This window comes from Ursus arctos, unplaced genomic scaffold (genome assembly GCF_023065955.2).
Source record: "Ursus arctos isolate Adak ecotype North America unplaced genomic scaffold, UrsArc2.0 scaffold_14, whole genome shotgun sequence".
Classification (NCBI taxonomy): Eukaryota; Metazoa; Chordata; class Mammalia; order Carnivora; family Ursidae; genus Ursus; species Ursus arctos.
In genome coordinates, this window is record NW_026622808.1 from 71,634,422 (window position 1) to 71,655,481 (window position 21,060).

General features: G+C 47.8%; 1 protein-coding gene across 8 annotated transcripts in view; it reads left to right on the forward strand.

Moving 5' to 3' along the window:
* Positions 1-4,707: 4,707 nt before the first annotated feature.
* SLC41A3 (solute carrier family 41 member 3) overlaps positions 4,708-21,060 on the forward strand; it is an 81,553-nt gene continuing 65,200 nt past the window's right edge. The window contains exon 1 of one of the 8 annotated variants that reach the window (XM_044385123.3): positions 4,708-4,961. The gene's annotated coding sequence lies outside the window, so the exon portion shown is untranslated. Of the gene's footprint in view, positions 4,962-10,556; positions 10,696-10,777; positions 11,002-21,060 lie in introns of those variants that run through there. The other 7 variants (XM_044385119.3, XM_048226820.2, XM_044385120.3 and 4 more) reach the window with 7 other exon arrangements.

The window sequence follows — 21,060 nt, forward strand, 5'->3', positions numbered from 1 at the left end:
CAGAACATTCCATCCTAAAACAACAGAATACTTATTCTTCTCGACTGCACATAGAATTTTCTGCAGAATAGATCACATACTGGATCACTAATCAGGTCACAACCGATACCAAAAGACTGAGATTATTCCCTGCATATTTTCAGACCACAGTGCTTTGAAATTGGAACTCAACCACAAGAAAAAATTTGGAAGGAACCCAAACATTTAGACGTTAAAGAGCATCCTGTTAGAGAATGAATGTGTCAACCAGGAAATTAAAGAAGAGCTTAAACCATTCATGCAAACCAATGAAAATGGAAACACATCAGTCCAAAACCTGGGTTCTCTATTCTGTTCCATTGGTCTCTGTGTCTGTTTTTGTGCCAGTACCATGCTGTCTTTGTGATCACAGCTTTGTAGTACAGCTCAAAATCTGGCAACATGATGCCCCCAGCTTTGTTTTTCTTTTTCAACAGTTCCTTGGATATTCGGGGCCTTTTCTGTTTCCATACAAATTTAAGGACTATTTGTTCCAGTTCTTTGAAAAATGTCCTTGGTATTTTGATCGGGATAGCATTGAAAGTGTAGATTGCTCTGGGTAGCATGGATATTTTAACTATGTTAATTCTTCCGATCCATGAGCATGGAATATTTTTCCATCTTTTTATGTCTTCCTCAATGTCTTTCAAGAGTGATTTATAGTTTCTAGAATATAGGCCCTTTACGTCTCAGGTTAAGTTAATTCCAAGGTAACGTATGGTTTTTGGTGCTATTGTAAATGGGATGGATTCCCTAATTTCTCTTTCTTCAGTCTCATTATTCGTGTATAGAAATGCAACTGATTTCTGAGCATTGATTTTGTATCCCGCCACATTACTGAATTGCTCTATAACTTCTAATAGTTTGGGAGTGGATTCTTTTGGGTTTTCCATATAGAGTATCATGTCATCTGTGAAGAGAGACAGTTTGACTTCTCTGCCAATTTCGATATCTTTTATCCCTTTTTGTTGTCCGATTGCTGCTGCAAGGACTTCTAGTACTATGTTGAATAATAATGGCGAGAGTGGGCATCCTTGTCGTGTTCCTGATCTTAAGGGAAAGGCTTCCAGCTTTTCCCCATTGAAAATAATATTTGCTGTAGGCTTTTCATAGATGGCTTTTATGAGACTGAGAAATGTACCCTCTATCCCTACACTCTGAAGGGTTTTAATCAGGAAAGGGTGCTGTATTTTGTCAAATGCTTTTTCTGCATCAATTGAGAGGATCATATGGTTCCTGAGTCTTTTCTTGTTAATATGATGTATCGCACTGATTGATTTGCGAATGTTGAACCATGCTTGCATTCCAGGTATGAATCCCACTTGGTCATGATGGATAATCCTTTTAATGTACTGTTGGATTCTATTAGCAAGGATCTTGTTGAGGATTTTGGCATCCATATTCATCGGGAAATCGGTCTGTAATTTTCCTTTTTGATGGGGTCTTTGCCTGGTTAGGGGATCAAGGTAATATAGGCCTCATAGAATGAGTTTGGTAGCTTTCCTTCTGTTTTTATTTTTTGAAATAGGTTTAGGAGAATAGGTATTATTTCTTCTTTGAATGTTTGGTAGAATTCCCCAGGAAAACCATCCGGGCCTGGAGTTTTGTTATTTGGAAGGTTATCACTGACTCAATCTCCTCATAATTAATTGGCCTGTTTAAGAAATCAATTTCTTCCTGTTTCAGTCTTGGTAGTTTATAGGTTTCCAGGAAGGCCTCCACCTCTTCCAGATTGCTTAGTTTTTTTGGCATATAGCTGTTGATAATAGTTTCTAATAATCCTTCCAATTTCATTGGTGACCTCTCCTTTTTCATTCATAATTTTAATAATTTGGGTTCTTTCTCTTTTCTCTTGGATAAGTCTTGCCAGTGGTCTGTCAATTTTATTGATTCTCTCAAAGAACCAGCTTCTAGTCCTGTTGATTTGCTCTACTGTACTTCTGGTTTCTAATTCATTGATTTCTGCTCTCATCTTGGTCAACTGCTTCCTCGTGAGTGGATTAGGCCTGTCCCTCTGTTGCTGTTCCAGCTTCTTGAGGTGAGAATATAAAAACTGCATTTTAGATTTTTCTATTCTTTTGAGTGAGGCTTGGATGGCTATGTATTTCCCCCTTAGGACTGCCTTTGCAGTATCCCATAGGTTTTGGACCATTGTGTTTTCATTCTCGTTGGCCTCCATAAATTGTTTAAATTGATTTTTGATTTCCTAGTTTATCGAGTCATTCCTGAGCAGGATGGTTCTTAGTCTCCAAGTGTTTGAGTTTCTTCCAAATTTTTCCTTGTGGTTGATTTCCAATTTCACAGCATTGTGGTCTGAGAATATGCAGGGGATAATTTCAATCTTTTGGTATCGGTTGAGACCTGTTTTGTGTCCCAGAACGTGGTCTATTCTTGAGAATGTTTCATGGGCATTAGAATAGAATGAGTATTCTTTGGTTCTGGGGTGTAGTGTTCTATATATATCTATGAGGTCCAACTCGTCGAGTATGGCATTCAAAGCCTTTGATTCTTTGCTTAGTTTTTGCCAGGGTGTTCTGTCTATTTCTGATAGTGGAGTGTTGAGGTCCCCTACTATTAATACATTTTTATCTGTATGTCTCTTTATTCTGGTTAAGAGTTCGCTTGTGTATCTTGCTGCTCCCCTGTTGGGGGCATATATATTTATAATTGTCATATCCACTTGTTGAATACTTCCTTTAAGAATAATATAGTGCCCTTCTGCGTCTCTAACTATAGTCTCTAGTTTAAAATCCAATCTATCTGAGAATAAATATTGTTTAAATGTCTATCTTGCCCAGAGAAATCTACACTTTCAATGCAATCCATATCAAAATACCATCAACATTTTTCACAGACCTGGAACAAACAATCCTAAAATCAGCATTTTTCACAGACCTGGAACAAACAATCCAGAAAAGACCCAGATTCACCAGGGGAATGTTGAAAAAGAAAACCGAAGCTGGAGGCCTCACAATATTACAAAGCTGTGATCATCAGGACAGTATGGTATTGGCACAAAAACAGACATAGATTAATGGAACAGAATAGAGATCCCAGAAAGCCTCAACTCTATGGTCAAATAATCTTCAACAAATCAGGAAAGAATATCCAATGGAAAAAAGACAGTCTCTTCAATGATGGTGCTGGGAAAATTGGACAGCTACATACAGAAGAATGAAACTGGACCATTCTCTTACACCACACACAAAGGTAAACTCAAAGTGCATGAAAAGACCTCAATGTGAGACAGGAATCCACCAAAATCCTAGAGGAGAACACAGGCAGTAACCTCTTTGACATCGGCCACAGAGAATTCTTTCAAGACACGTCTCCAATGGCAAGAGAAACAAAAGAAAAAATGAACTTTTGGGACTTCATCAAGATAAAAAGCTTCTGTGCAGCAAAGGAAACAGTCAACAAAACTAAGAGGCAGCCCATGGAATGGGAGAAGATATTTGCGAATGACATTACAGATAAAGGGCTGGTATCCAAGATCTACAAAGAACTTCTCAAACTCAACACCCTAAACACAAATAATCCAGTCAAGAAATAGGCAGAAGATATGAACAGACACTTCTCTAAAGAAGACATAGAAATGGCTAACAGACACATGAAAAAATGTTCAATATCACTAGCCATCTGGGAAATACAAATCAAAACCACAAAGAGATACCATCTTATCTCAGTTAGAATGGCAAAAATTAACAAGGCAGGAAACAGCAAATGTTGTTGAAGATGTGGAGAAAGAACCTTCTTACATGGTTGGTGGGAATGCAAGCTAGTGCAGCCACTCTGGAAAACAGTATTGAGGTTCCTCAAGACATCAAAAATAGAGCTTCCCTATGACTCAGAAATTGCACTACTGGGTATTTACCCCAAAGATACAGATGTGGTGAAAAGAAGAGGGAAATGCTCCCCAATGTTCATAGCAGCAATGTCCACAGTAACCAAACTGTGGAAGGAGCTCAGATGTCCTTCAACAGATGAATGGATAAAGAAGATGTGGTTCATATATACAATGGAATATGACTCAGCCATCAGAAAGGATGAATACCCACCATTTGCATGGACATGGTTGGAACCGGAGGGGATTATGCTAAGTGAAATAAGTCAATCAGAGAAACACAATTATCATATGGTTTCACACATGTGTGGAACATAAGAAATAGTGTGGAAGACCACAGGAGAAGGGAAGGAAAAGTGTATGGGACTAAATCAGAGAGGGAGACAAACCGTGAGAGACTCTGGACTCTGGGAAACCCGCTGAGGGTTACAAAAGGGAGGGGGGTGGGGGGATGGGGTAACAGGGTGATGGGTATTAAGGAGGGCACCTCTGGTGATGAGCACTAGGTGTTATACACAACTAATGAATTGTTGAACAGTATATCAAAAACTAATGATGTACTGTATGTTGCCTAATTGAACATAATAATAATTTAAAAATGCCCCACAAATTTTGTAAGCCTGTTTTGACATTCCTTCATCTTTTTAATATACTGCTATCCTCCAGGCCTAGAAGGGGCCCTGGCCTCTTGGGCCTTTGTGAGGAAATGGTCTGCATCTTACAGGTGAGGAGGCAGGCTTTTCTTAGGCTCTCATGTCTAGTGAGTAGTTCACCACTTGGCCAGCTGTTATTCAAAGTGAAGTCAGCAGAACTTGTGGGACTATTTTTAGTTACAGGCTCAGTGACCTTAGGCCCTCCTTCTGAGGTCTGGGGCCTTGAGACGTCTTCCCAGCAGCCTGGGTGTTGTTTCTAAAGGTCCTGTAAGCCCTGAGGTGGCAGCTTCTGGATGTGCTATCCTCCTTTGTGGGGCTGTTGTGTCCTGCATCCCCCGGCTGGCAAGGTCCTGATGTGGGCCTAGCTGCTCTGGACATTCCCACCTGGAGGGAGAACCAGCAGCTTCACTGAGGCCAAACCTGAATCCATTCCCTACCCGGGTGCTGTAAGTCCCCTTGCATGAATCTTAACAAAGACAAGTCCATTCCCGGCTGTTAAATAATTTAGGGGGTGGATAAGACTCTTAGGTCTGCTGTGGGGAGGTTTTCTAACAAAGGCACGATCATCCCTTGCATTGTACGGCCAGCACTGCGAGAGACTCCTTGGTGGGCAAGGCTCAGTTTCCTCATTAGTAAGTGGGAATGGTAATGCCTGTTCTGCCTGCCCCCAGGTCTGTCATGATGACTCTATGATATCATGGATGTGAGCGTGTGTTGGAAAGTCCTGGTGGAGTGCAAGGTACTATTTCCATCATAACATGAACAGTTCTGTTCACGTTTATGCTTTTGCAAATTGCAGGAGGTTTCCGAGTAGTGACGCTGTCTTCCTTCCTGGCAGCTCGCCGTCCAAGGGCCGTGGTCTGGGCCCAGGGCAGAAGGAACTGCAGCAGTCCTGTCCCACCTCAAGGCCTGTGTGGTTCTTCCTGCTGTCACTGAGTCTCTGTTAGTTCCCTGCAGAGCTCTGGGATGGGGTCACTGATTTGGCAAGACAAACAAAAACAGTCACCCACTTCTCCCCATGAGAGTGAAGCACAGGAATGGGCTTTGGGTGTGGGTGGACCGGCTGGGGTGGTGGGCCCTAAATCAGCCCTGGATTATTCAGCAGGCCAAGTGGGGAACAGGGAAGGGCAGGCCCTGAGTGATCTTGAAATATCTTCATCATCATCACAGACCAAATTTCATTCCTTGGAATTTTACTGTTTCCTGTGTAAATTTGACACCATAAATTTAATCTTGAAGAGCAGCTAATTCACGGAGCAGTCATCTTTGAACCAGGACACTAGATGAATCAGAGCATATCCCATGTAAAGCATTCATTTGTTCATGCATTCATTCACTTGTTCACAGTCTGGCTGATGGAATGGAATGGGTCATCTTTAGATTTCATTGGAACAGAGTTTGAATCTCGGATCTGTCTCTCAAGGCTGTGACCTTGAGCAAGTAGAGTAACTCTTTGGAACCTCAGTTTGCTCACCCATAAAAAAGGCAGGTGACATTCCCCTTCCTGGCTTGCTGGGTTAGCACTGATGTGCAGACAGCAATCTGCACCCAGAGTAAGTCGCCAGGAATCAGACTTCTGCTCTCCAGCACTGCACTTTCTCATTTATTCTGCAATCAGTTAATGTCCTTCCAGTGCTGTAGATGTCCCCACTACTGTCTCACTCAGGTTCCCTCTGCAGTCCTGGGCACACCCACCTGACTTCTTAACGTGGGCCAGCTGTGGTGCCCAGGAAGGCTTTCTCTGCCTGTGGGTGCCACTTGGCCCACCTTGTCTGACAATTCATCAGGCCTGAAGGGCCCTGGAAGTAGTCCTCACATAAAGATTGGGGGGAGTTAGGATTTGCACACCTTTCCAGAGGGATGTGTCTGAAGTTGCCAGAGGTCCAGGCAGGACTGAGCTCCAGATACGTGCAGTGGTAACTTGCTTGGTAATGAAACTTTATTGACTGCCCTCCTTTCCCTGCCTCACCTCCTCCCATCTCCCACCAATGCTTTTGGGATCATCTCCCAGATAAACTACGTGCACTTGAATCCTCATCTCAAGGTCACTCCTGGGGGCTGGAAGCCGGCAACTTAAAGCAAGCCTCTAATAGGTACTAGCAGATATGTTCAGAGATGAGCAGAGCCTCCTTCCTTGAGGAATTCACAGTTTAAGAGGCAAAAATATCCAACCTGATATAGCACAATGACATAGTTAAGAGGTGTTGGGGGTTGGGAGAAAGGAGGCTGAGGGCATGCACTTGAATTTCCCAGGGGAGGACAAGCCTGAGCAGAGGCTAAGGGAGACATTGCAGAGGGCAGCCTCTACAGGGATAGGACTGGGCAGGAGGCTGACTCCACTGCAAAGTGTGGTCTCTGAAGGGATGGCCAAGTGGCAGCACAGGGGCAGGTGCGCTAGTTGTAGGAAGAGAGTGAGGACCTAAACTCCAAAGTCATTTTGTGGGTCAGTCTGCGGGGCGGGGCCACACCTCTCCACTCTATGCAGGGGGGCAGTCGTGGCTTGGCCAGCCAATCACATGGACCTCTGAGACGGTGGGGGACTGTGCAGACCTTGAAATGCAGCTGCTGCCACCAAGCTGAAGGCCATTTGGGGAAGACAAGGACTGGCTGGGAATGAAAGATGGATGCTGCAGTGGCAGAGTGACAGTAGGAAGCTGGGACAAACCTGAGGAAAGCTGTGGGCAGGGTGAAGCCCAACTTGTGCCCCAAACCTCCTCCAGTGATCCATCCACATGCCTGCAATCAGTCTCCTGCTTGGGATTTGTCCTGTCAAAACTTCAGTAGTAACAATAAACATAAGAGCAAGAAGCATGTGTGGAGCCCTCACTACATGTGAGGCACTGTGCTGAGAGCTTTACATGGATGGCTTCCTGTCACTCTCAACCCTTTAAGGTAGGCACTCATATTAACACCACTTTAGATAAGAAAACTGAGGTTCATATCTTTCCTAAACTCAGCTTGTGAAATTATTAATTCCCTTCATTCGTCAGCTCAGGCTTCCACAACAAAGTACTACAGACCAGGTGGCTTGAACAACAGATATTTATCTCTCAGAGGTCTGGGGCTTGAAATCCAAGTTAAAGATGCCAACAGGATTGGTTTCTGGTGAGACCTCTCTCTCTGGATTGTAGATGGCCACCGTCTTGCTGGGTCTTTACATGACCTCCTCTCTGTTGGCACAGAGAGACAGGGAGAGAGAGAGAGAGAGAGGGAGGGAGCTCTTGAGTCTCATCCCCCAGTTGTTGGGACATCAGTCCTATCTGCTCAGGGACCCACCCATAAGACATTTAACTTTTATTGCATCCCTATCGGCCCTATCTCCAACTACAGTCACACTGGGGATTAGGGCTTTAATATACAAATTTGTTGGGGGGGGGACAACATAATTTAGTCCATAATGTTCCCTAACATTGTATAAAACTTTATTATTTACAAATGTCATTTTGTAAATGGTGAGGACTGTATATCTTAAATTTCCAACCCAGGACTACAGTTTTGGCATAGTAGCTCTTTGCAAAAGCTACTCACTGCTTAAAATTCAGACAGGCCAGGGAGCCTGGGTGGCTCAGTCGTTAAGCTTCTGCCTTCAGCTCAGGGTGTGATCCTGGAGTCCTGGGATGGAGCCCCGCCTCAGGCTCCCCGCTGGGAGCCTGCTTCTTCCTCTCCCACTCCCCCTGCTTGTGTTCCCCCCTCACTGGCTGTCTCTCTCTGTGTCAAATAAATAAAAAAAATCTAAAAAAAAAAAAAAAGAATTCAGACAGGCCTGTGTACTCCCAAAGCAGCAGTCTGGATGAGCACTTAGAAATGCTGTAAGTGAGGGGAGAGAATAGGGCATGAGCCACGACCTGCTGCACCAACTGCCACTTACCAAGGACCTCAGGAATGGGTCCTGTGTCCTAGCATGGGGACTGTCCTTTGGAGCTTAGCTGGGGCTGCCTCTTTAGCAAGAGTGCTATATTCTCCCCATGGTTTCCAACTGTTAGTTGCCATTTATCATTACACTTTTGTTGGCTTATTTTTCTTGCATTAGAGTTAAGTAGGAAATAAAATGTTTCTTATACCCATAACTATATTGAAACAAGATAAGCCCACTTAAAAAGTTACAGAACCCATGGCAAGATTACAAATGGGGGCCCACAAACCATATGTTTAAGTACATATGCAAATAAAACATGGCTGGGGCACCTGGGTGGCTCAGTCTGTTGGGTGTCTGCCTGCGGCTCGGGTCACAATCTCAGGGTCCTGGGATCGAGCCCAGCATCAGACTCTGCTCAGCAGGGAGTCTGCTTCTCCCTCTCCCTCTGTATGTGCTCTCTCTCTCTCTCAAATAAATAAATAAAATCTTAAGAAACAAACAAACAAACAAACATGGCTGTAAAATAGAGTTCATTCTATTTTCTGGCCTTGACAAATATATCTCCATAGCAACTTGGGAGGCCAGGTTCAAATGTAGAATTCTTGGACTCCTGTGTAAAGATACAGGGCATGCCCCCCAACCTGTTCATTCTCTGGGGCACTGATCCAGGTATACACCCTAGAAGTGGCCTTAGGGTCATTCATAACTCCCAGGTCCTGGGAGTTGGAGCATGGTCTGGAAAGTTTAGGGCAGGATTACTGGCTACCAGTGGACATAACCCCTCTTTCTGTGGGGAGGGCAGGAGGTGCCAGAGGATGGCTGGCCCCCTGAAGCCTAGGAGCGTAAGGAGGTGTGCAGGCAGGACCCAAATGTGGAAGGCTGCACGTTTGCTGAAAAACAGGGTGTGCATGTGTGTGTCTGTAAACCTGTAGAGTATTTTTGTGTTTAATATGTAAAGTTGTCTTTTGCTGAAATAATATAATGTAGTACTAAATCTTGTTAAATATCTAGCTTTCACTTGCCCTTGCATTTTCACCCCTGTTTTGGACTCTCTTCTGGTCAGACTCATGTTCTGGCTCAAACCATAAGGGTGAACTTTGCCTGAGGCTCTCTCCCCTAAGATCTCTCATCCCTCTTTAGACCTTGGTTAGAAAAGGCCAACAGCAAGACATTTTTGAGTCAATCAGGGAAAATATAACCAGACTGGGTATTGCTAACTTTGTTAGGTAGGATACTGGTGTTATGGGAATGTTTGAAAAAGCAAACATTTATAGATTAGAAAAGATACTCAAGTAATTACAGGTGAAATATGTCTGCTGGAATGTTTTAAAACTGCTCCAGGAAAAAAAAAAAGGTGTGTGTGTTGGGCTGGATATAGATGGGGGGGGGAGGGCAAGGTGCAGACCACGATGGAAGCTGGTCGATGGATGTGTGGGACAATTCCACTGTTCTACTTTTGCATGTGTGAGCGTTTCTACAATAAAGAATAACCACAAGAACAAAACGCTATTCCTGGAGCCTTTATGGAGCGCTGCCTGCTAGCAAAGCATCTGTGCCTTAGTAATGGCCCGTCTTCACACCGCCTTTAAAGACGGGATCCTCAAGCCCCCTATCCTCCCGGGAGGTTTTACAGGCCCAGATTCGGTTCCCTTCTTTGTAAACCAGGCCTCAGGTGATTCACTACAACACAGGAGGAGGGGAACTTGGCGCGCTCAGGCAAGCCCGATTCACGCAGTCAGAGCGTGGTGAACCCGGCCTGGAGGCCTTCTGCCCCAGGAGTCCGCAACACAAACTCCCGCTCCCGGGCCCGAGGGCGGGTCTGCGCTGCCCTGCCTTCCGGCGCGCGCTGGGCCGGGCAACGCGCTGGAGAGCCTGCGGCCGCCCCTCCCCCGCCCCTCCCCCTCCCTCGCCTCCGCCCCGCCTCCGCCTCCGCCCCGCCTCCGCCCCGCCTCCGCCCCGCCTCCGCCCCGCCTCCGGGGCAGGCTCCCTCCAGGCCCCGCCTCCGCCCCGCCTCCGCCTCCGCCCCGCCTCCGCCCCGCCTCCGCCCCGCCTCCGCCCCGCCTCCGGGGCAGGCTCCCTCCAGGCCCCGCCTCCGCCCCGCCTCCGCCTCCGCCCCGCCTCCGCCCCGCCTCCGCCCCGCCTCCGGGGCAGGCTCCCTCCCGGCCCCGGCCCCGCCCCCGCCCCCGCGCGCAGTCTCCGGGTCCCGCCCCGGCCGGGAGGGGTGGCTACAGGAGCCAGACTTCCCCGTTTCCACAGTGAGCCCTCCCCGCGGCCGACCCTCCTCCCGCCAGCCTTTCGCGCGCCGCCGCCCGGGAGGGGATCCGGTAAGCATGGCCCTGCGCCCCGCGCGGGCTGGGGCGGGGGTGGGGTCCAAAGGGGGGCGTTCCGAGGGAGGGTCTGGGGGAGTGGGGGTGTCACACTGGAGAGACTCGGCCCAGGGAAAGCTCCGGGGTGGCGCTCAGGGCGAGGAATGCGCAGAAGAGGGAGTAAACCCAGGGCTGTTCGAGGGCATCTCGGGGCCGGTGGGACCCACCTGCGAAGCCCAGGGCTTGGGGCCCGCGGAAGACGAGGTGAACCGAGAGCCGGGGTGTCCGATGGGAGGCCGGGGCCAGGAGGTACGCGAATGTAAGGTAAAACGGGGAGAGGGAAGGAAAAGTGTTCCGGGGGGACCTAGTGCGGAGGGGGCGCCGGGGGAGGTAGCCAGGTTAGGACCCAGGGCACGGGCAGGGCTGGATGAGGGACCTGGGACGGAGAGAGACAAACCAGGGCTGGTGCAGTGCCCGTGCGGGTGGGAGGTGGGGGAATCCAGACCGTGAGGGGCGGCCCAGCCTTGTCCTTCAGGTACTTCTGAGGCTCGCTCCTCTCGCACACATGCAGTGTCTGGGCTTAACTGGCCTCCTCTACCCCAGCTACTGATCAGAAAATACCCGGGTGGGTAATCCAGGTGATTCTGGTGCAGCTATAGTTTAAGAACCACTGGTCTAAAACATTAGAACTTTGAGGGGTTTGAACCAAGGGTGGGGACTGGCCAGGTGTCTTGTGAAATAAATGCGTTATTACATTTAATCTTCACAAATCTGAAGTTGGTGCGATTGTCCCCATTTAACAGATGAGGCCGTGGAGGCAAAGAAATTGAACTTTTCCAAGGACCCACATCTAGGAAGGGGAAGAGCTGGAATTCAGACCCTTGGGGCTGGCTCCAGGGTACTCCCACTGAAGCCGGTCCCCTGTGAAGCCCAGAGGCACTTTGACCTCACGGCCAGGTAGTGGGCAGCTGAGTGGAGCTGATTGGTTGCAGCGTTTCGGGGGGCCCAGTGAGTATTAGAAATGGCCATCCCTGCTGCCTTGGGGTGTACACTAGTTTGTGTGAGGTGCTAGCCACCAGGTCTCAGACCTGACGTGCACTGGAGTTCCCAAAAGGCCTTGGATTCGAGGCCGGTTTCTCCCTGACTCACTGGGAGGCGTCTGGAAGATCACTGACCTTACAGACCCGTGTGACTGGCAGCCAGTGTTCATCTGGGCCCTGGGCCCCCCGCCCAGCCCTCTCATAGCCTGACGCGGGAGGAAGGGGCTCCAAGCTCTCTGGCCCTGCAGGGCTCGGCTCCACACTCTGACACCTTGGCTGGGTAGTTCTTTGTTGTGGGGGGCCGTCCTGGAGCACTCCTTCCATCTCGTGTCCTCTGGGGGAAAGGCTGGGTGGGCATCCCTGCCCTGGAGTCCGTGCCGTCCCCCCCAGCCTCGCCCCTCTCTGTGGGCTACAGGAGCCCTGGAGTCCGTGCCGTCCCCCCCAGCCTCGCCCCTCTCTGTGGGCTACAGGACAGGGTTTACCTGCACCCACAGCCCGCTCTCCAGACAGGGGCCTCTCTCACCGGCAGGCCGTCCTTCAGGACCTGGTGTGTTCATCTGTGCTCATTTCTGTTGATCCAAATGACATTTGAACCCATTCTCCTTCTGAAACCCTCCCACACTCTGCTCTGCGGGAAGCCGAGTGCCTCTGACCACCATCCGTGGGGCTGTCAGGTCCCTGCTGGTGGGTCACAGCGTCCCCACACCGTAAGGGGCACAGAGCAGGTGGGGGTGCCTGCTGGGTGCTGATCACATTGGGCCTCTGACCCATTTTAGGTGATTTTAGAGGACATTCCTCAGTGTGCTTTCCTCACGCACGTTTCTCTTGGACCTGTTCCTTGGGGTCCTCCTAGCTCTGCCTTGCACCTTGAGACATGACCTCTTTCTCAGCAGTTGGGGGACCCTTCAGTTTAGCTTGGCTGCCGGCACTTGCCTCCTGGTGCCAGCCTGGTTTCTTGGCATATTTGGAAACTCATTTATGTTCTACCGGAACCTCACCACAACGAGTGGGTCATCCAGGGGGTTTTACTCCTTTTGGGAGGAGAGACCGAATTTTCAAGGTTCGTGTTTCTCTAATCATCTAGTTTTTGTGGACACGTTTGGGCCTCTTTAAATTGGTTATCTTGTCTGAACGTCTGCGCCTTCAGCTGGTGCACTTTCCTGCGGCCCGCTTATCTTGTGACCACAGGTGCTGGGTGATTTCTCCTGCTCTTCCCAGCACGTCTGCCTCGTCCACTCCTGCCTGCTCACCTGCATGGGTCACGGGTGTGTCTTCTCTTCATGAAGTGATGTAGTGGTGATCGAATTGGCGAAGGGCCCAGCTTATTAAAATCAACAAAGGAAGGGTTCTCTAATAGGCTGTATTTCATCCTTTGTTGACTTTTTTTGTCTGCAGTTTTATTTTTTTCTTTATGGGTTTTATACATTTTGTATTAATTTAACTTTTCTGTTTTGATCTCCTAATGAACTTGTGGCCCTTTGCAGATTCAACTTGTAAAGTGATAATCATACTGTGTTTCGTATTGTTAGGTGCTGAAGTTGTCACCGATTGACAGTGGTGGTCCCTGCTGGTGGGTCACAGTGTCCCCACACCATAAGGGGCACAGAGCATTTTGTTCCTTTGTCAGTTCAGCCCCTCCTCAGACACTTTTGAAAGCATCTTATTTTCTAGCAACAACAGAATGTTCCAGAGCCATCTTGATTTTTCTCCTGTCCTTTAAGAGTCCTGGTTCTGAGTGTTGGAGATGAGTATCTGAGTGTCAGAGGGGGTGCGTGGGGGTTCCCCCCAGACTAAGGCAAAGTCCTGTTGCTTTGGACTACTTTTAGAAGTGTCAGAGCCAGAAAGTACATCGTTCTCTAAGGTTGGTGCTCACGTTGACTTTGAGCGGTTCGATGCTGTGTACCCCGCTGCCCTTGCCGTACGTCATGCCCTGGCCGCGAAGACTTCCTCCTGCCCTGGAAGTCCTCGACTCAGCCCTCAGCTCTCTCGCCCCCAGAGGAGGGAAGGTGAACTGTAACTGAAGTCATAGCTGAAATGTCCTCAGTTATCCTCTGATGCATAAGAAAGCACGGGAAAAGCTAGGGACTTAAAACACCAGTGATTTATCCTTTCTCAGTGTTCTGTGCATTGCTGGGGTGTAACTTTGGCTTCATGGGGGTCATTTGGGGTCACTCGTGGGCCCGGATTCCTTTTAGTGGGGGAAGCAACAGAGTTGTCTTTTAAAAACAGAAAAATCAGTCTGAGGAAGAAACATGAACTCCTTGCTCTGCCATTAAGACCCCGCAGGACTGGCTGCCCTGCCGTCCTCTTGCCTCCAGGTACCCAGACTTGTCGACCTCTTTGCCATTTGTTCCTTGGAAGCACCAAGTTTGCCCTACCCCAGTGCCTTTATACTTGCTGCTGTCTCTGCTTGCAGGGCTCTTTTCCCTAGACCTTTACACAGTTGGCGTTTTTTAAAAAGTTTTATTATTTATTTTTTAGTAATCACTACACCCAGCCTAGCTCGAACTCACAAGAGTCACATGCTTTTCTGACTGAGCGAACCAGGTGTGCGGTTGGCTTTTTTTTTTTTAATCAACTAGAGCTTAGTTAAGTGTCACCCTCTCTTCTAGGGCCTTCCTTGAGCCTCCGTCTGTACCCTACATTACACTTTCCCAGAAGAGCCCCTGTCAGTTCACTGTATTTAATTTCTCTTGTTCATTTATTTGTTCTCTTGTTTATTTCTGTCTCTGCCTCTAGAATACAAATTTCCTGAGAGCAGGACCCTTATCTGTCTTGCTTTTCACTGTATTTTTGGTACCTAGAAAATCCCTAGCATAAAAGGAAGGAACAAAATGTGATTTGTTGAATGGATGACGAATCCTTCGTGCACTGAGGGGGGAGAGGCATGACTGGGTGGAGCACAGAGGATTTAGCGCAGTGACACTACTCTGTGCTTTCCTTATGGTGGATACGTGTCCAAACCCACTGCACGTACAGCGCAGGAGTGAAGCCTGATATAACTGGACTCAGGGTGATTCTGACGTGTCGGGGGAGGCTCACTGTGACGTGGCCCTCTTGTGCAGAATGTTGGGGGAACTCTCTGTACCTTCTTCTGAATTTCTCTGTGAACTTAAGACTGCTCTAAAAAAGAAAGGTGTGTTTTGTTTTTTTAATAGTGCACATCCATTGGGAAGAAGTCTGAACAGTATAGACGTGTGTACAATCTGAAGGGTTATAGCCACACCTGAGCCCCAAGCCCTTTCTGTTTATATCCTCGCCCCTGTGCTGACTGGCTGGGTGGCTGTTCATGGAAGGGTGCGATTGAGGGGTGGAATGGGGACACTGAGAGCTCTGCGTTAGACTAGGGTGCCCGAGGCGCCTCTCAGCACGGAGTAGGAAGTTGGCTTTCCGTGTCTGGATCCGGGCTGAGCTGGAGACCTCTATTCGGGAGGCAGCAGCCGCAGGGCGTTGTTGCTTCAGGCACGGGCCTGGGGGAGGTCCAGACACAGGCTGTGGACAGAAGGGAGGTGAGGAGAGTCTGGTGTGTGAGCGCTAGAGGTCGGGGAGAAAAGCCCCAGCAGCAAAAGAGACTGTAGGACACCAGTGGAGCAGGACCAAGTGAGGCCTGCATAGAAACCTGGGAAGGGCCGCCAGGAAAGACAGAGAATTTCAGAGAAACAATGAATCGCTTTTCAGCATAAGTGTGTCCCATTTGATCTGCGGCCCAAAGCCGGGAGGAGAAGGCTGTGACGTCCATCTCGGCCTTTCCACAGTGATGCTGTAAAGGCCAGGGGAGCCTGTGGGCCTGTACTACTTGTGATGAGCCCCCAGCCAGTTCCCCAGCTGGAACCACCGTTGAGGCTGGACTGGCCCTTGTGGTTCTTACTATCACAGGAAGCGCGTCAGCAAAAACCAGCAGAGAACTTTGAAGAACAAGCCTTCTCACTCTCAGGTCCTGGAGGGGACACAGCACGCCCGAGGGGCACACAGCCACACAGTGCGGTCTCAGAGAGGGGGAGGGTGTGAGGACATGGGGCTCTGCCTTTCCTGGGGCGGGATAACTAAGGGTTCATGGGTTCACTGTTTATCGGATGGTTTAAAAACCTAAGAGCAAGAATTAGGATGCGGGAAGGGAGAAGCAGGGCCACTCAGGCAGCCAGTGATCTGGGTTACCTGGGATTTGGTAAAGGCGGAGCTCCAGTGGTGCAGTGGCCTGGCTCTTGGGTTGGTTTGCTAGTAGCTGTGTCATACAGCTCGGTTCGCAGATGTCTTTGATATGGATGCCTTGGCAATTCATGTCAGGCGCACACGACAAAGGAGTCTCAGGGAGCCTCAGGAGGAACAAAGGGATCCCCAGCACCTTTAACATAGCCTTTATTCTAGAGTGCTGAACGCTGGAAGGCTCCCGAAGAGCATTCTAACTTGGAGAAGGAGAGTGGAATGTTTTATGGGCTTTAGCAGGAAGGTATTGGTTAGAATTTCCCTAGACTTAGCATTATCTCCTCCAGTGCCAAGTGAAATAAGCCAAGCAGAGAAAGACAATTATCATATGGTTTCTCTCATCTATGGAACATAAGAACTAGGAAGATCGGTAGGGGAAGAAAGGGATAAAGAAAGGGGGGTAATCAGAAGGGGGAATGAAGCATGAGAGACTATGGACTCTGAGAAACAAACTGAGGGCTTCGGAGGGGAGGGGGTGGGGGAATGGGATAGGCTGGTGATGGGTAGTAAGGAGGGCACGTATTGCATGGTGCACTGGGTGTTATACGCAACTAATGAATCATTTAACTTTACATCGGAAACCGGGGATGTACTGTATGGTGACTAACATAATATAATAAAAAAATATATTAAAAAATGAAAAAAAAAAAAAAGACATCCCTTAAAAAAAAAAAGAATTCCCCTAGACTTAGCAGGAAGGGGCAGCCTCAGTCCAGCCAGTTTTAGAAATGAGAGCAGGGCATTCATTGTTCTTGAGGGTCAGCAGCTCTTTCAGGCAGTCTGAACTTTATCAGGGGTGATGAAAAGAGCAGGAGCTAAAGTAACATGCAGGAGGGGGGCACACTTCGGGGGGCAAGGATGTGGGGAGGGCATGGTGGGCAGGGCTCAAGTCCTTGAGAGTGTCTCCTGCCACACTGAGGTTTGGGGGAATTGTTTGGCATCGTGCAGGTGACCTCCGGCCTTGGCAAGGGCCACTTGTCCAGGGAGGAGCCGGATGGGTATTGAGCGCAGAGGCAAGGACACAGACGGTGGGAATGTGTCTATTTCATTGTGTTCTGAAGGGGCGGAGAGAAATGGGCCGCAAGCTAGAGGGTGGCTTGAGGTCAAGGTAGCTTGTTTGAGACGGAAATTCTAGAACAAGGTCCTGTTGTCACCAGATGACCCTGCAGAGGTAGAGGGGAGAAACTGAAGAGGCAGGAGAGAGGAGACCCATGTGAGCACTGGTCCTTGAGAGGGCTGAGGTGGGCTCTGGGCACAGGCGAGAGGCTGGCACTCATCATCTGCTTTACCCTGTGCTTCCTCTGCCGTGTGATGGAGGCAGTAATAGACCTTCTTGGGACTTGTGAGCTAAGGGGTATGAGGGACCACTGCATGGGTCATGGGTAGCTGTGTCTATTATTTTTTTTTTAAGAAATTATGGATCTGGTACTGCAGGGATGCAGGGACCCCCAGCCCTGTTCTACTAATTGTCCTTCCTCCCCATGGGTTCCAACAGAGCCACATAGAATAGCCGAATGGGGACCTGAGACCCTGTTGATGGTTTTGTACGTGGCTCCCAGTGATGTGAACTGGGACTTTTCTCTCCACCGTTACCTGCTTCCCTACTGTGGCCAGGCCTCCCATGGGAGCCTGGCTCACTTTACCAGCAGTGCTGCACAGATCGTGATGGATTTAAGGAGAATGGTTGGTTTGCCTCAAGGGTTCAGGCTTAGAGGGTTTAGGGCAAGAAAGCCGCTGGGAAGGTAGAACAAGGGTCTTAGTCCTAACGAATGACCTGGGCCTGGACCAGCAGGGTGCAGGTGGCTCCTGTGGGGGCAGGACCAGGGCGGGGGCACCAGGATGGGCCCGACTGGGCCTGCTGTGACAAGAGGAGCAGACATTCCTGTCCCACTGCTGGCCTACTACAAAGCCTTTAGGAAGGTGGAGTCATGCAGGAATCAGTAATTCCCGTGGTTTGTTTGTTTTGTGGTTTATTGCCTTTCTGAGCTGAGCAAAGCCTGCCTTGGCCCAAGTTCTGTAGGCTTGCGTGTGCAGACTGTTCCTACCTTCAGAGGTGTCCCTGAAGACATGAGGCTTCCCCTGTGCCCTGCTTACTCATTGCTCACTCAGACTATCCTCACAGGCCCCGTGTCTCTGCTGGCTTTAATAAACCTGCTGCGCACAGTGCAGGGCCCCTGGTCCCCTGCCAATGGGGAGGTGGGGCTGGTGGCCTTGGGCCACTTGTGGCTACAAGTTAAAACATGTATGGACTTGATCCCGCTGAGTTCTTCCCTCTGCTCTTCCTGTCTGTAAATCCTGTGGAAGAGAAGATTTACGAACACCTGGGTGGACTATCAAGGATGACATGAGAAGCCATAAAAATTACATCTGTGCTAAAAACAGAGCTGGACAGGTATATACGTTTTATTAAATAAAACAACCCAGGATCTAGAACATTGATTTAAAAAAAATAGCGTGCACGAATGTGCATGTGTGTGTGTGCACTAGAAGGGTATATGTACTAGGGTTAGTGTGAGTTATTTGGGGGCAGTAGAATTGTTGATGATTTAAACTTCCATATTTATACCTTTTTTGTGTTTTCTAAATTGTATTTCTTATGAACACATTACTTTTGTATTAAAAAACAATCAAGTGATTTTTATTTTGGAAAGGATGGTCCTTTGAGAGCAGAATAGGTGGATCGTGGCAGGTCATGTGGTTGCGTTCGACTCAGCAGTAAAATGAGATGGTCCCACAGCATGGCTGAACGTGAGAAACTTAATGTCGGGCTAAGGAAACCAGACATGAATAGATGGGGGTATGACTTTACTGATCTAAACTGCAAAGTGAGCAGACACTGTTACTTAGGACTGCACTCGTAGTTGGTAACACTAAGGAAGGAGTGAAACAACCACCGAGGGGTGGTTCTCTCCTGAGTTTGGACAGTGGTTCCCTGTGATAAGCAGTAGGGGCTGTTACTGGACAGGGTCTCAGAGAGTTTGGGAAGCTGGTAGTCATCTGCTTCTTGACCTTATTCCATAAATAATTCATGAATATGTTTATTGAGATACAAATCACATACCATAAGATTCACCCCTTCAAAATGTATAATTCAGGAGAACGGAAAATACATGTTCACGTGAAGACTTACATACATACGTTCATAACAGTATTATGTGTAATACCCAAAAAGTAAAAAAAGTTCAAGTGTCCATCACCTAATGAATTGGTAAACAAAACGTGGTCTATTCATACAGTGGAATATTTCACTAGTATATGAAACTTTGTTCCTATATATAGCTCTGTGCTCTCCTACTTTGTGCTCCTACTGGCATACAAATTGCATAGTTAGTTATTGTGTGTCTATATATACTGATTTGTAAATACTGAATTATGCAGTTGTCTTTGAATTGGATGAGAGAAAAAAGAGTTATTAACAACAATGCATTTATGCTGTTTTTTATATTTGCCTATGTAGTTACCTTTGCTCATGCTCTTTATTTCTTTATGTGGATGCAAACTACCACCTGGGTCCTTTCATTTCAGCCTGAAGGATTTTTTTGGTGTTACCTGTAGGGCAGGTGTGCTAGTGGCAAGTTCTCTTGGTTTTTGTCCACCTGGGAATCTCTCTCTCTCTTTTTTATATATTTATTTGACAGAGAGAGAGAGACAGCAAGAGAGGGAACACAAGCAGGGGGAACAGCAGAGGGAGAAGCAGGCTTCCCACTGAGCAGGGACTCCCATGCGGGGCTCAATCCCAGGACCCTGGGATCATCACCTGAGCCAAAGGCAGATGCTTAACGACTGAGCCACCTCACCTGGGAATCTCTTAATTTGTCCTTCATTTTTTAAGGATAGCTTTGCTCCTTACGGAACTCTTGGTTGGCGGTCTTATTCCTTAAGCTCTCTGAATATGTCATCCTGCCGCCTCTAGCCTCCGTGGTTCCTGATGAGAAATAAGCTGTTAATCTTGAGGAGCCCTTGTGCATGAAAGGACTTCTCCCTGCTTTTAACATTCTCTGTCTTTACTGAATTCCATCCATGTCGATGCAAATGTTGTGTAATCATCCTTTCTGATGGCTGAGTAATATTCCATTGTATATTTGGACCACACATCCCATGTTCATGGATTGGAACAATAAACATAGTTAAAATGTCCATGCTACCCAGAGCAATCTACACTTTCAGTGCCATCCCGATCAAACCACCGATGACATTTTTCAAAGTGCTGGAAGAAACAATCCTAAAATTTGTATGGAACCGGAAAAGACCCCGAATCAGCAAGGAAATGTTGAAAAAGAAAAACAAAGCTGGGGGCATCATGTTGCCTGACTCCAAGCTATACTACAAAGCTGTGATCACCGACACAGCATGGTACTGGAACTAAAACAGACACATAGACCAATGGAACAGAATAGAGAACCCAGAAATGGACCCTCAACTATATGGTCAACTAATCTTTGACAAAGCAGGAAAAAACATCCAATGGAAAACAGACGGTCTGTTCAATAAATGGTGCTGGGAAAATTGGACAGCTATATAAAGAAGAATAAAACTTGAGCACTCTCCCACACCATACACAAAGACAGACTCCAAATGGATGAAAGACCTCGATGTGAGACAGGAATCCATAAAAATCATGGAGGAGAACGTAGGCAGTAACCTCTTTGACATCGGCCACAGCAAATTCTTTTATGACACGTCTCCAAAGACAAGAGAAACAAAAGCAAAAATGAACTCTTAGTACGTCAAGATAAAAAGCTTTTGCACTGCAAAGGAAACAGTCCACAAAACAAAGAGGCAGCCCAGGGAATGGGAGAAGATATCTGCAGATGACACTACAGATAAAGGGCTGGTATCCAAGATCTATAAAGAACTTTTCAAACTCAACACCCAAAAGACAATCAAATCAACAAATGGGCAGAAGATATGAACAGACACTTTTCCAATGAAGACATACAAAAGGCTAACAGACACATGAAAAAATGTTCAAAATCATTAGCCATCAGGGAAATTCAAATGAAAACCACAGTGAGATACCACCTTACACCAGTTAGAATGGCAAAAATTGACAAGGCAGGAAACAACAATTGCTGGAGAGGATGTGGAGAAAGGGGATCCCTCCTACATTGTTGGTGGGAATGCAGGTTGGTACAGCCAC